The sequence below is a fragment of the Chiloscyllium punctatum genome, chromosome 12, assembly GCF_047496795.1.
Source record: "Chiloscyllium punctatum isolate Juve2018m chromosome 12, sChiPun1.3, whole genome shotgun sequence".
Taxonomy (NCBI): Eukaryota; Metazoa; Chordata; class Chondrichthyes; order Orectolobiformes; family Hemiscylliidae; genus Chiloscyllium; species Chiloscyllium punctatum.
Genome location: NC_092750.1, coordinates 38,712,028 through 38,725,368, shown reverse-complemented (window position 1 = coordinate 38,725,368; position 13,341 = coordinate 38,712,028).

Here is a 13,341-nt window from a genome sequence, read left to right as displayed (position 1 = left end):
TAGATTTAAAATCCTACTCATAATTTCAGGGCTAGCTATAATTAACAGTATTCATAGTTTGATCGCATTTTTAATTATCCAGCATTAAAAAAGTAAAAGAGATTCTGAAGCTTTTCCTTATACATAAGTTTTGGCAGTAAGTGGTAACAACTTTCATCTTCAAAACATTGTAGGAAGACACAGGAATACGTGTTGATGTCATAGAGGAATGAAAAGAATATGAGTTTCTGGTTAATAATTGTTAAATGTTCTGTAAATATGGATACTGTGTCTGATGATTGGTGAATGTTACTCCTGTATTCAGGGAAAAGAGAGGTGGACCCAGAAATTTTAGACAACCAAAGTTAATGAAAACAAATATCAGAAGTGACATAAAGTGGGCTATTGATTTGTTATCATCCCTTTTCCATTATCACATAATTCTAATCTACCCCCAGCTTGTAAAACCTAAATTCGGATAGAATTCTGAGTAATCTAAGAATTATGCAGTGGTCCTTAATTCTTCAAAAGACATTTGAAGTTCTACAGCTGAGGTTATAGAGATCAATGAGATTCACATTATTTATGGCAAATAATTTCATTGAATTGGAAACCGGCTTGGCAACAGCTAACGATTAGTGATGATGAGTGAAAGAACTTTGCTGGGAGGACATAGACTAAACAAAACAAAAACAAACCAAGGTCTTCGACTAGCTCCATACTTTAGTAACCTGTTTTCCACATTCTTGGAAAGTAAAAATTGGCCAGACTCTTTTGCCTGGACTTGATGGGAATTATAAACTGTCCAATGAGACTTCAGGCACCAGGACACCTTTGCCAAAGACCCAGCGCTATCCCAAGTAGTAGGTTAGCAGTGAAAGCTGGTTGGGGTACAAAGTTAATTGCTTGATTGCACTCTTGCCATCTTTGACTAACAAACCAACAAAAAATAATTTCACTAACTTTGCTGAGCCTTTTCTGGCCAGGCTGTTGCTTGCAACCATGTTTCACTAGCAGTTCTGCCTCTCTGTACAACTCAGTATGCAGCTGCACAGAGGACTTTTGTATATGATGCCCAAGGAGGTTATTAATACCCATTCCTCTTTGATGCAAAAGGTTAAAATTAGAACTTTTGATTCCATTGTGCTGAATAAATAAAACTGTGTAAAGGTTTTAAAAGAGAGGTTTACTTGAATTATACCAAGGATAAGAGTCTTACATTTTCTGGATGGATTTGGGAATTTGGCAATTTTCTCCTATGGCAGAGGGGCTTAAGGGGACAGTTAATTGAAGTGTCCACAAAATGTTTGCAGCTAATGGAGGTGTTCACAATTATGAAGCGCTTGGAAACAACAAGGAGAAATTGTTTCCAGTAACAGGAATGTTGGTTGCCAGAGGATATTTAAGATATGTGACAGAAGAGTGAGGGAATTGGGGTGAGGGAGGTAAGATTATTCCTTTGAGCAATATGTTGCAATCATCTGGAATGCTTTGCTTGAAGAAGTACTGAAAACATATAAGCCAGTGAAATTCAATGGGAATTTCATATATACTTTGGAAGGCAAATTTGTCAGGTTATGAGAAAAGAGCAGGGATCTATTTAATTATATTCCTCTTTCAAAGAGTTAGCACAGGCACAACAAGCTGAATGGCCTTCTCTTTGTCATAAGATTTTATGATTTTATAATGCTTGCAGATAGAGAATGTTCTGTGTATCCAAAAACGCAGGAATCACTGCCAGCAGTCTCTAAATCCAATAATTCTATTCAGCTCTTCGTATGTAACAAAGCTCTGCCAGCTGGGGCTGAGCCTAATATCTGTATCCAAATTCAAATTGCCTAAATTTGCATTTAGTCATGAATATATTTTATTTTTTTTTCTCATCCCTTTGGACCATGAACCAACTGCGGCCAAAAAGACGGGTGGGCAATCAGCTCCTCAGTTTCTTCCAGTGGCACAGCTGCTGGTGCTGTGGCACCCTGCCAACGATCCTTCCGTTATTATAAGAGTACATTTGGCCTACCCAGCACTCTGCTACAGCAGGATAGCTGCTATCAGGACATCAGTGATATGGGGGGGATTAGGAAGAAAATTAAGATTCCCACCAGTTAGTGATGCTAAACATTAATGCTTTGAATGCCTTCTTTCTTTCCAATTAAGAAATCAGAAATCTGAAATGAATAAAAAGCAATGACTTATTTGTCAGAATCCATTTTGGTGTAATTGAATTCAATGATAAATGCCTTGCTAGTAATATATATTGCTGTACAAATTACCGAACACTCAAGAGCTATTTAATGTGTGAACAGTTTGTTTGTTTTGTCTGTTTGATGATAGACCAATGAACATTTGTAGACAGCAGTTAATATGTGTGAAAAAGCAATTTATTCTATTGGTTTATTAGATTTAAGATTAACACCATTGCACTGGGCTAATGGGGTATTTAGTTTTATGGAGTAGGCTGTTAGGATAACCTAAAAATTACAGCCCTGTGTATTATTACCTCATTTCAGTAATTGTCAGCAGACCATATGTATATATTTATAAATATAATCATAGCAAGGCAGAATAATCATTCATCATTCTATGAATGTCCCTTTCCAAAAGGTTACAATGCTCTTGTACACTTAGCTACCGTACAGCTGTCACTCATAGCTTATGCCAGTACCTGGAAAGTTTTCTACTTAAATAATGTCTGAATTTTATACATAATATAAATTTTATAAAGCCCAATGGAAAAGAAGATCCTATTCCATGCCTTGAATGAAGGATTAATATTGCAGTGAAGAGAGCTTTGAGACAATAATAAGCCGAGCATTAAAGAGAAACTGAAGGTTGTAAAATAAAGTAAAGCCAGAAGATACCTGAAGGAGGTGGAAGAAAGAGTTTCAAATTCTTCTAAATATCTGGGTTATGAAATGATCAAATTGAGCATTTGTGCTTGTTTTGGGGGCAGACATTTGTCACGATGTTTGGGTTGACTGACCTTTATCGCATATTCTGACAGGGTTCAGGTTAGGCTATAAAGAAGCACTGTCTCTGGCAGATATATATAAATCACAGAATTAGAACAAAAGGGTTTGGACTCAATTTATGTCTACCCCTTTGTAATACCAGGCGCCATTGCTGACAATAGCTAGTGAAAGGGTAATTGATTGTCTAAATAAAAAATCCTGAACATAATCAAGTCTTTAGGAATAGCTGCAGGAACCTGCAACGTTCATTCAAGAGAATTTCACTTTCCTTGCCTATTACACACCAAGGATCTTTTACTAAAGGAGAATTGAAGAGAGAGCATCTGATGGTAGAGGCAGGCATGGTAGATTCACTTAAGATACGTCTGGACAGATGCATGAGTAGATGGGGAGCAGAGGGATGCAGATGCTTTGGAATTGGGCGACAGGTTTAGAGAGTGGATTTGGATCGGCTCAGGCTTGGAGGGCCGAAGGGCCTGTCTCTGGGCCGTGAATTTTCTTTGTCCTTGGGTTACAGATATTTTTCATCAGCCTGTTCAGATGTGTTATGACATACCTATCTAGAATCAGAGGTAGGATACACTACCACTGCACCACAGCCCTTGATCTGATTTTTTTAAAATGTTAATTTCTTTTTCCATAAGTGTTACCAAACCAGCTGAGTTTTTCCAGTGTTTGTTTCAGATTTCCAGCATCCACAGTATTTTGCTTAATTTCTGTATTGACCTTGTGAAGGTCATTCTGTAGCCTTTAGACAGGTTTAATCAATCAATCAATCAATCGGTTTGGGCATTTTATGATGCATCTCTGGAGCAGTTGGGACATGAACCCAGCTGTTATGTTTTTTAATCTACTTTTCTAATCAACCTGTTAAGAGATGTTTTATAGATCTCTGAAGCAAGTAGGACTTAAACCTGGGCCACCTAGTCCAAGGGTACAGACAGGACCACTGTGCCACAACAGCCCTTACTTGATAGCTGTAAAATGTACTTCCTGATTGAAATCATGTGGAAGGGAATATGGGTAGGAAACATGGAAGAGTCAGCAGGAAGTTGTAAGGTTTAACCAGTTAGTTAGGTAACACTAGATAAGAACCAGGCTTTGCTAACACCATTTCATTCAATCCCTGATCACTCTTACCAACCTTACTTGCTTGTTTCAAATCAAGCAGGTAAAACTGCCTGCACTATGAATCCAATTAAACATTGCACTTTAAAACAAACTCCGAATCACCATCTTGCCCATGCACCCAGCAAAATTATCCACCCAGGTCAACTTGCCAGGGTCTCCCATGTATAAAGCATTTCTGTTCATTGTTGCAGACTGATTTACAGCTCTAACAGTGGCACAGCTCTGAATCATGTCCTATAGATTTATACCTCGGAAATAAAGAGACTCTTTACCACACCAGCCAATACTTTCTCTGCCACGATAACTCAACTTACACGCAGCAATAGAGGTCCAAGAACTCTAAAAAGACAATTTGGTTTTTTTCACAGGTGCTAGATAACCAGAGATTGTGCGGATATTGATCATGTTATAACCCCTCCTGATTCCTCTCTTTTGTTTCATTCCTGAGCCAGTTACAACAGAGGAGAAAGTGAGGAGTGCAGATGCTGGAGATCAGAGCTTAAAAATGTGTTGCTGGAAAAGCGCAGCAGGTCCTTGGATGCTGCCTGACCTGCTGCGCTTTTCCAGCAACACATTTTTAAGCCCCAGTTACAACAGAGTTTGAACTTAAAAGGGGGTAATTTTGTCAGTTTAATAAATATGTACTTCCCTGCGTACAGATTGATGGAAAAGAAAAGCCAGTCAGGTTTCCCTCATTTAACAAGTAAATAGCTTTATTTCTAAAACTCACACCAGCAACAAAGTGGAAGCTATTAACCAAAGTTTTAAAATGTGCAAATACATCTAACTAGTGCAAAAAACAACAGGCAATATGTCCAAGCATACGTTAAAAAGACTAGAACACAGTAGAATGTCAGATCTTAAGACTTAGCCAAGTAACAAGTAAAGTCAGGAGAGAGAATTATTCATAGATTGCCCAGAGGCTTGTTTCCACTTGAAGGACTGCTATCCCTGCAGTAACTTCTGCTCCTGGAACATGCACTCTGTAGTCTAGGGTCATTGTCTTGTTCTCATACAGACAGTAGCATTGATATAGGGTTCATTTGCAATTCTCCCTTAAGAAATCTTTGCTTGTAGCTGCAAACTCTTCTTGTGGGCATCCAAAAAAGCATTAACAGTTTAGCTGTGATAGAGAGATTTCAAAGAAAGAAGAACAATACTGTTTCCTTTCTGTCCACTGTGGCAGCTATTCACTGACTGTTAGTTTAAAATCCAGAAATGTTTTTTCCACATGCAAGGGCTGGATTCAACGACCTGTCTTTGAGAGCTCTGAAGATTCCAAAAGCAGTTTGTTTTCTTTAAAAATGCAACAGTTTAGACCTGTCAATATTCTTCACTTTGAAAAGTGTTTTTTGCAGCAACTTCCACGATAATTGAACATATCTAACTGATGACATCAAAGTAATATTTTACATGACACATATTCTTAACCATTGTAGCTGTGTGGTTTTCTTTGCCCCAAATGTAAACAGGCTTCATTACAGATGGAGATGATTGAAACACACTCCTGGACATTCAATGGTGTTAGCATCTCTGAATTCTTCACTATTAACATCCTTGGGGTTACCATTGACCAGAAACTTAACTGCACTCACCACATAAACACGGTGGCTACAAAAGCAGATCAAAGCCAAGGAATACTGGCAAATAACTCACCTCCAGATTGACAAAGCCTGTCCACTAAATAGGCTGCTTCTGCAAAGTTTCGCCTCCTATGACAATATCTACTACTGAGGAATCAATCTAGCAAATATTCGCTATAAACTGTTAAAATGAGTTTATATTTCCTTAGTTAGGGAGACCAAAAATGTCCACCCTGCCTAGCTTGAGACGCCAATGGAGAAACAATGATTCAAGAGAGACCACCACCTTCAAATTTCCCTCAGCATTCATTCTTGGAAATATATCCACATTCCTTCACTGTCACTGGGTCCAAATCCTGGACTTCCCTCCCTAATGGCATTGTTGGTCAACCCACAGGAAGTACACTGCAGCCAATCAAGAAGTCAGCTCACCACCACCTTGTCAAGGGCAACTAGAGATGGGCAATAAATGCTGGCCAGCCAGCAATGCCCACATCCCACAAAATGAATTTTAAAAAAGGACAAAGCAGCCCGTTTGATTGACACGACAGCCACAAACATCTCCTCCCTCTACCACCAATGCTCAGTAGCAGCACTCTGTACTATATACAAGATGTACTGCAGAAATTTATCCTGAGACACCATCTTCTAAGCCCATGACCGACTTCCATCTGGGAGGACAAGGGCACCAAATCCATGAGAACACCACCAATTGCAAATTCCTCCAAACCATGCCGATTCGGAACTTTATTGAAATCCCTTTGTAGTCGCTGCATCAAAATCTTGGAATTTCCTCCCTAATGGCATTGTGGATCAATCTACAACATCTGGGCTGCGACAGTTCAGGAAGGCAGCTCAACACTATACCTTCTCAAGGGCAGTTAGGGACAGCCAGCAACACCCACATGTCACGAGTGATTACAAATAAAACATCTAGAAATAAAAATAAAAGAAATTGAAATAGAGTCGGTCAGTTCATCTCCAGAGCCTGCTCTCCCATGCATTTAAGTGATCTGATTGTGGCCTTCACTCCAGTTTGCAGTCTATCTTCCATAACCCTTGACTCCTTTGTCAATCAAAAATCTGTCTTGCTGAGCTTTGAATATACTAAATGACTCCATCTCCACTGTTCGTGAGGTAAGGGAATTCCAGAATTTATGAATTTTGAGAGAAAGCAATATCTTGTCTTAAAATGGAGATCGCTTATTTTTTTTAAAAATGTGTCTCAGACTTCCTTATAAGGAGAAACATCCCCTCAGAATTGTAAATGTTTCAATCAGGTCTTATTTCATTAAACTCTATTAAATTCCAATGAATTTTAACCAACCTGCTCAACCTTTGCTCATAAAATAAACCCCGATCCCAAAGATCAGCTTAATGAACATTCCCTGACTGCTGAAATGCAATTACAGCCCTCCTTCAGAAAGGAGACCACAATTATATGCAGTACCTCAGATTCAGTATCACCAAGGCCATATACAGCTATAGCAACAATTTTCTACTTCTATACTGAATTTCTTTTGCAAGAAATTGCAGCATTCAATTTGTCTTCTCAATTGTTTGCTGCTCCTGTATGCTAATGGTTTATGATTCACTATCCAGGGCATTCAGATCCCCTGGGACTACATCTACCAACTCTTCCCACTTAAATAATATCCTACTTCTCTATTCTTCCTGAAAAAGTGGACAAACTCTCAGTTTCCAACATTATACACCATCTTGTCCACTCACTGTCGCTATCTAAATGTCTTTGCAGGCTCCTTGTGTCCTCTTCACATCTTATTCTCCTACCTTTCTTTGTAGTATTAACAAATTTAGCTCAGCTACATTCTCATCCTTATATCAAGGTAATTGATATAAATTATAAATAGTTGAGTCTTCCATGCAGATCTTTATGTGTGCCACTAGTGACTAATTGCTGATCCAAAAAAAAGATTAATTTATCCCTACTGTTTGTTTCCCATTACAGCTAACCAGCCCTCCTTCCGTACTAACATGCAACCCCAAAAACAGAGTTCTCTCCTTGTGCAAGATGCTTTGGATGGCGCTTTATTAAATTTGATTTAGAAATCAAAATATGTTACATCTACTTGTTGCCCATTATCTACCTTCCTTTTTCTAATTTCCATTGCTTCTGAAATGTAGTCACGTTGATTCAGGCAGATGAAGAGTATTCCATTACATTTGACATGTGCTACATCAATGGCAGAAAGGCTTTAGGCAGTTAGGAGGTGATACCAAACTTTGATCTCCTGTAGTATTCCTGATATTTATCTGGATGATCCTCTTCTGTTTCTTGTCAATGGTGTCTGTCAGCTTTTTGGTGCCTATTTGCATGGATTTTCCCAAACACTTGAAAAACTAAACTTTGGATATTATCAAAAGTTACAAACATCAGTTAAAACCAATTGTGTGATCTGTGCATCTAAAACTACATTTGTGAGCCAGGAATATTTACATGGAAGGCAGTTAGCAAAATATACAAGAAAAGGTGACAGTACTATTTTTAAGATTCTGAAATATGTGCAGGGACTACCACTCAGTAAGCTAGGATAGTGGGCCTGTTTTTAAATTTGTAAGTGAAGGGTTTGAGCAAGTTAAAAATTTACCTGACGCGTTTCAAGACTTAAATAATCGTAAGGACACAGGGGGTCTTTTGTTGGTGTACCCTGATAGTCGATGGTAAATTACTTTCACAATGTTTTGCTAAAAGTTATGAATTGTTAGAAAGACTGCAAAAACCTCTTTGCCTAAACAATGAACCTGTTGTAAATCAGAAAGAATTTAACCATGTCTTGTTGGTTTGTAGAATCTAGTAGGAGTTTCTAATTTGGGCACAATTGGCAACCTGGGCATAAATTACATGCAAAACTGCACTTGGTTTCTGAAGGTGGAGTTATGCTTCAAGCTTCCAGTCATTTCATTTGCATAATCATAAACATAGGATATAACCTGTGACTGGCCCAAACAATGAATTTGGTGTTGAGGGGTACTTAATAAAGCATCAAAGTGGCAGGTGGGGACAATCCAATCAATTTGATTTTGCTTGCACAATTAAGTTGTTCAAATTAATCCCTTCTACCTATTCAGTTCAGAAGTCCCTCATTCAAATGGGATGTACTATCAGGTAAGACCAGAACAGTAAATTGATGAATAATATTAAATTTCATCGAATATAAGCAAACAACATAAGAGTACGAAGCAAAAAACATGAAAATTATCTTCCAGAAATACATGACAGACTCCAGACAAAACAAGACAGTAAAGAAACACTGAGCAGATACAAGACAGACTTCTTATTCAATCTGAATTCCCATTCATGAACATGAAAACTTCTTTCATGAGATAAATACATCAAAGTTCCCAGCAATAGAAATCCCTGACTATCTTGCTCTGAAACCTGACTCTTCAAAACGCCGCATTTCCCACCTTAACAGGAATGAGATCACTTTTAGATGAGTATAAATTCCAGCTATTGCAAGCTAAAACCTCAACCTTCAGAGCTAGAAAGTAATTTGGAACAGTGAGCTGAAGATAGCTTTTCCAAGAAATCATGCGATTTAAGCGAAGTGAATGGATAAACTACCCGGTGAGCTCATTGCTGGTATGTTTCTTAAATGAAACTCAAACACCTCTCTGACAGACAACTTGGAGCACAAGTGGGTTGAATTCAGTAGAAAGGATTAATTCCAGAAGAGGGCTATTTTTAATTTTTGGAGGTCTTTAGGCCAGAGCTGGCAAGAAATCTTAAGCAATTATTGAAGCCTCAAAGTTGTTTAAGTCAGAGAAATGTTTGTCTGTCTATCTCAGGGAGAGACAGTAACAAAGAGAATCATATATGGTCAATGTGTAGAATGTCACCAAAAATAAATGCTTGCAACCTCATTATTTCAAGAGGAAGTTTTAAGGTGAATGTAGGACTGATACTTCATTGAAATAGAGTGTTTGTAAAGAATATTTTTGGGAAAAAAGATTTGTATCTTTCTTTTTGAGGATTCTGGGTCATCCAAGATGGAGGATGGGAAAAATTTCTGGCTGTAACAGCTGCTCCTTTTTTTGAGGTATTTTAGGTGCTAGAGGTGATTTCCTCGAATCCCAGGAGCACCGATTACTGTTTCATATGCTGTTGCATTGTTTTGGAACTTTGAAAAATAAAAGTCAAAACAACAGCAGTTTTAAAAGGGAGAAGAACAGACAAAAGAACCATATGATGAGGACAGAGACAGAGACAGAGACTGAACCTGCACAGTTACTGCCTTTGTTGTTTTAAATTCATGTATTGCTGGACATCAGAGTGCGTCTGGGAAAATTAACAAAAACTGAAATTCACAACTAATCTTGGAGGAACCTGTTTGGGCAAAGTTCACAGCAAAAGTTCACAGCACAGAATCAGATAAGTTAATCGTTGTTTTAAGTCTGTCCAACAGAAAGGCTGCAGTAGTGAGTAGAGTGGGTTCTTTCTTGATTATATGTCTTTGGAGATATGTCTCTTGATTAAACTTAAAATATTAGCCATAACTATTAATTTAACCTGGGGCAGTGTTTTGTAGAGGAATAAGATGGTGTTATTTTCAGGGTCTGTAAATTGTGAAGGAGCAAAAATGGCCTTTAGTAGAGTGATATGTTCTTATTGTCAGATGTGGGAGTTTAAAGTTTAAGGGTTACTGCGGATCATATCTGCCATAAATGCTGTTGGATGTGAATCCTATCAGATTGAATGGATCTGTTGGAGACACAGTTGAAGCAATGAGGAATTTGCAACAGCAACAGTATGTGATGGATGACAGTTATAGGAAGGGGGGGAAGTCTCAGAAACAGTCACATAGATGGTTTAACTCCAGGAAAGGTAAGAGAGGTAGGCACCTAGTGCAGGAGTCTTTTGTGGATATACCCATTTCAAACAGGTATGCCGTTTTGGAAAATGTAGGGGGTGATGGATTCTCAGGGAATGTAGCACGTACAGCCAAGTTTCTGGTATTGAGACTGGCTCTAATGCAACGAGGGGTATGTTGGGTTCCAAGAGATCAATTGTGTTAGGGGATTCTGTAGTCCAAGATACAGACAGAGATTTCTGTGGCCAGCAGTGAAAAAGCAGAATGGTGTGTTGCTTTCCTGGTGTCAGGATTAAGGATGTCTCAGAGATGGTGCAGAATGTTCTCACTGGGAAGAGGGGCCAGCAAGAGGTCATTGTCCACATTGGAACCAACGACAGAGGAAGGGAAAAGGTTGAGATTCTGAAGGGTGATTACAGAGAGTTAGGCAGAAATTTAATAAAAGAAGTCCTCGAGAGTAGTAATATCTGGATTACTCCCGGTGCTACGAGCTAGTGAGGGCAGGAATAGGAGGATAGAGCAGATCAATGCATGGCTGAGGAGTTGGTGTATGGGAGAAGGATTCACATTTTTGGATCATTGGAATCACTTTTGGGATAGAAGTGACCTGTACAAGAAGGATGGATTGCACCTAAATTGGAAGGGGACTAATATACTGGCAGGGAAATTTGCTAGAGCTGCTTGGGAGCATTTAAACTAGTAAGGTGGTGGGGGGGGGATCCCAGGGAGATAGTGAGGAAAGAGATCAATCTGAGACTGGTGCAGTTGAGAACAGAAGCGAGTCAAACAGTCAGGTCAGGCAGGGACAAGATAGGACTAATAAATTAAACTGCATTTATTTCAATGCAAGGAGCCTAACAGGGAAGGCAGATGAACTCAGGGCATGGTTAGGAACATGGGACTGGGATATCATAGCAATTACAGAAACATGGCTCAGGGATGGGCAAGACTGGCAGCTTAATGTTCCAGGATACAAATGCTACAGAAAGGATAGAAAGGGAGGCAAGAGAGGAGGGGGAGTGGCATTTTTGACAAGGGATAGCATTACATATGTGCTGAGGGAGGATATTCCCCAAAATACATCCAGGGAAGTTATTTGGGTGGAACTGAGAAATAAGAAAGGGATGATCACCTTATTGGGAATGTTAGACCCCATAATAGTCAGAGAGAAATTGAGAAACAAACTTGTAAGGAGATCTCAGCTATCTGTAAGAATAATAAGGTGGTTATGGTAGGGGATTTTAACTTTCCAAACATAGACTGGGACTGCCATAGTGTTAAGGGATTAGATGGAGAGAAATTTCTTAAGTGCGTACAAGACAATTTTCTGATTCAGTATGTGGATGTACCTACTAGAGAAGGTGCAAAATTTGACTTACTCTTGGGAAATAAGGCAGGGCAGGTGACTGAGGTGTCAGTGGGGGAGCACTTCGGGCCCAGTGACCATAATTCTATTAGATTTAAAATTTAGTGATGGAAGAGGATAGACCAGATTTAAAAGTTGAAGTTCTAAATTGAAGAAGGGCCAATTCTGACAGAAGAACTTTCAAAAGCTTATTCGGGGCAGATGTTTGCAGGTAAAGGGACGGCTGGAAAATGGGAAGTGTTCAGGAAAGCTATAAGAGAATCCAGAGAAAGTATATTCCTGTTAGGGTGAAAGGAAAGGCTGGTAGGTATAGGGAATGCTGGATGACTAAAGAAATTGAAGGTTTGGTTAAGAAAAAGGAGGAAGCATATGTAAGGTATAGACAGGATAGATCGAGTGAATCCTTAGAAGAGTATAAAGGAAGGAGGAATATCAGCAGGGTAAGAGGAGACTTAAAAAGATAGCTTTGGCAAATAGAATTAAGGAGAATCCAAAGGGTTTTTACAAATACATTGAGGACAAAAGGGTAACTAGGGAGAGAATAGGGCCCCTCAAAGATCAGCAAGGTGACTTTTGTGAGGAGCTGCAGAAAATGGGGGAGATATCAAATGAGTATTTTGCATCAGTATTTACTGTGGAAAGGATATGGAAGATATAGACTGTAGGGAAATAGATGGTGACATCTTGCAAAATGTCCAGATTACAGAGGAGGAAGTGCTGGATGTCTTGAAATGGGTAAAGGTGGATAAATCCCCAGGACCTGATCAGGTGTACCTGAGAACTCTGTGGGAAGCTGGAGAAGTGATTGCTGGGCCTCTTGCTGGGATATTTGTATTATCGATAGTCACAGGTGAGGTGCCGGAAGACTGGAGGTTGGCAAACGTGGTGCCACTGTTTAAGAAGGGCGGTAAAGACAAGCCTGACCTTGGTGGTGGGCAAGCTGTTGGAGGGAATACTGAGGGACAGGATGTACATGTATTTGGAAAGGCAAGAACAGATTGGGGATAGTTAACATGGCTTTGTGCATGGGAAATCATGTCTCACAAACGTGATTGAGTTTTTTGAAGAAGTAACAAAGAAGATTGATGAGGGCAGAGCAGTAGATGTGATCTATATGGACTTCAGTAAGGCATTCGACAAGGTTCCCCATGGGAGACTGATTAGCAAGGTTAGATCTCATGGAATACAGGGAGAACTAGCCATTTGGAAACAGAACTGACTCAAAAGTAGAAGACAGGGGGTGGTGGTGGAGGGTTGTTTTTCAGACTGGAGGCCTGTGACCAGTGGAGTGCCACAAGGATTGGTGTTGGGTCCGCTACTTTTTCTCATTTACATAAATGATTTGGATGCAAGCATAAGAGGTACAGTTAGTAAGTTTGCAGATGACGCCAAAATTGAAGAAGGTTACCTCAGATTACAACAGGATCTTGATCAGAATAGCCAATGGGCTGAGAAGTGGCAGATGCAGTTTAATT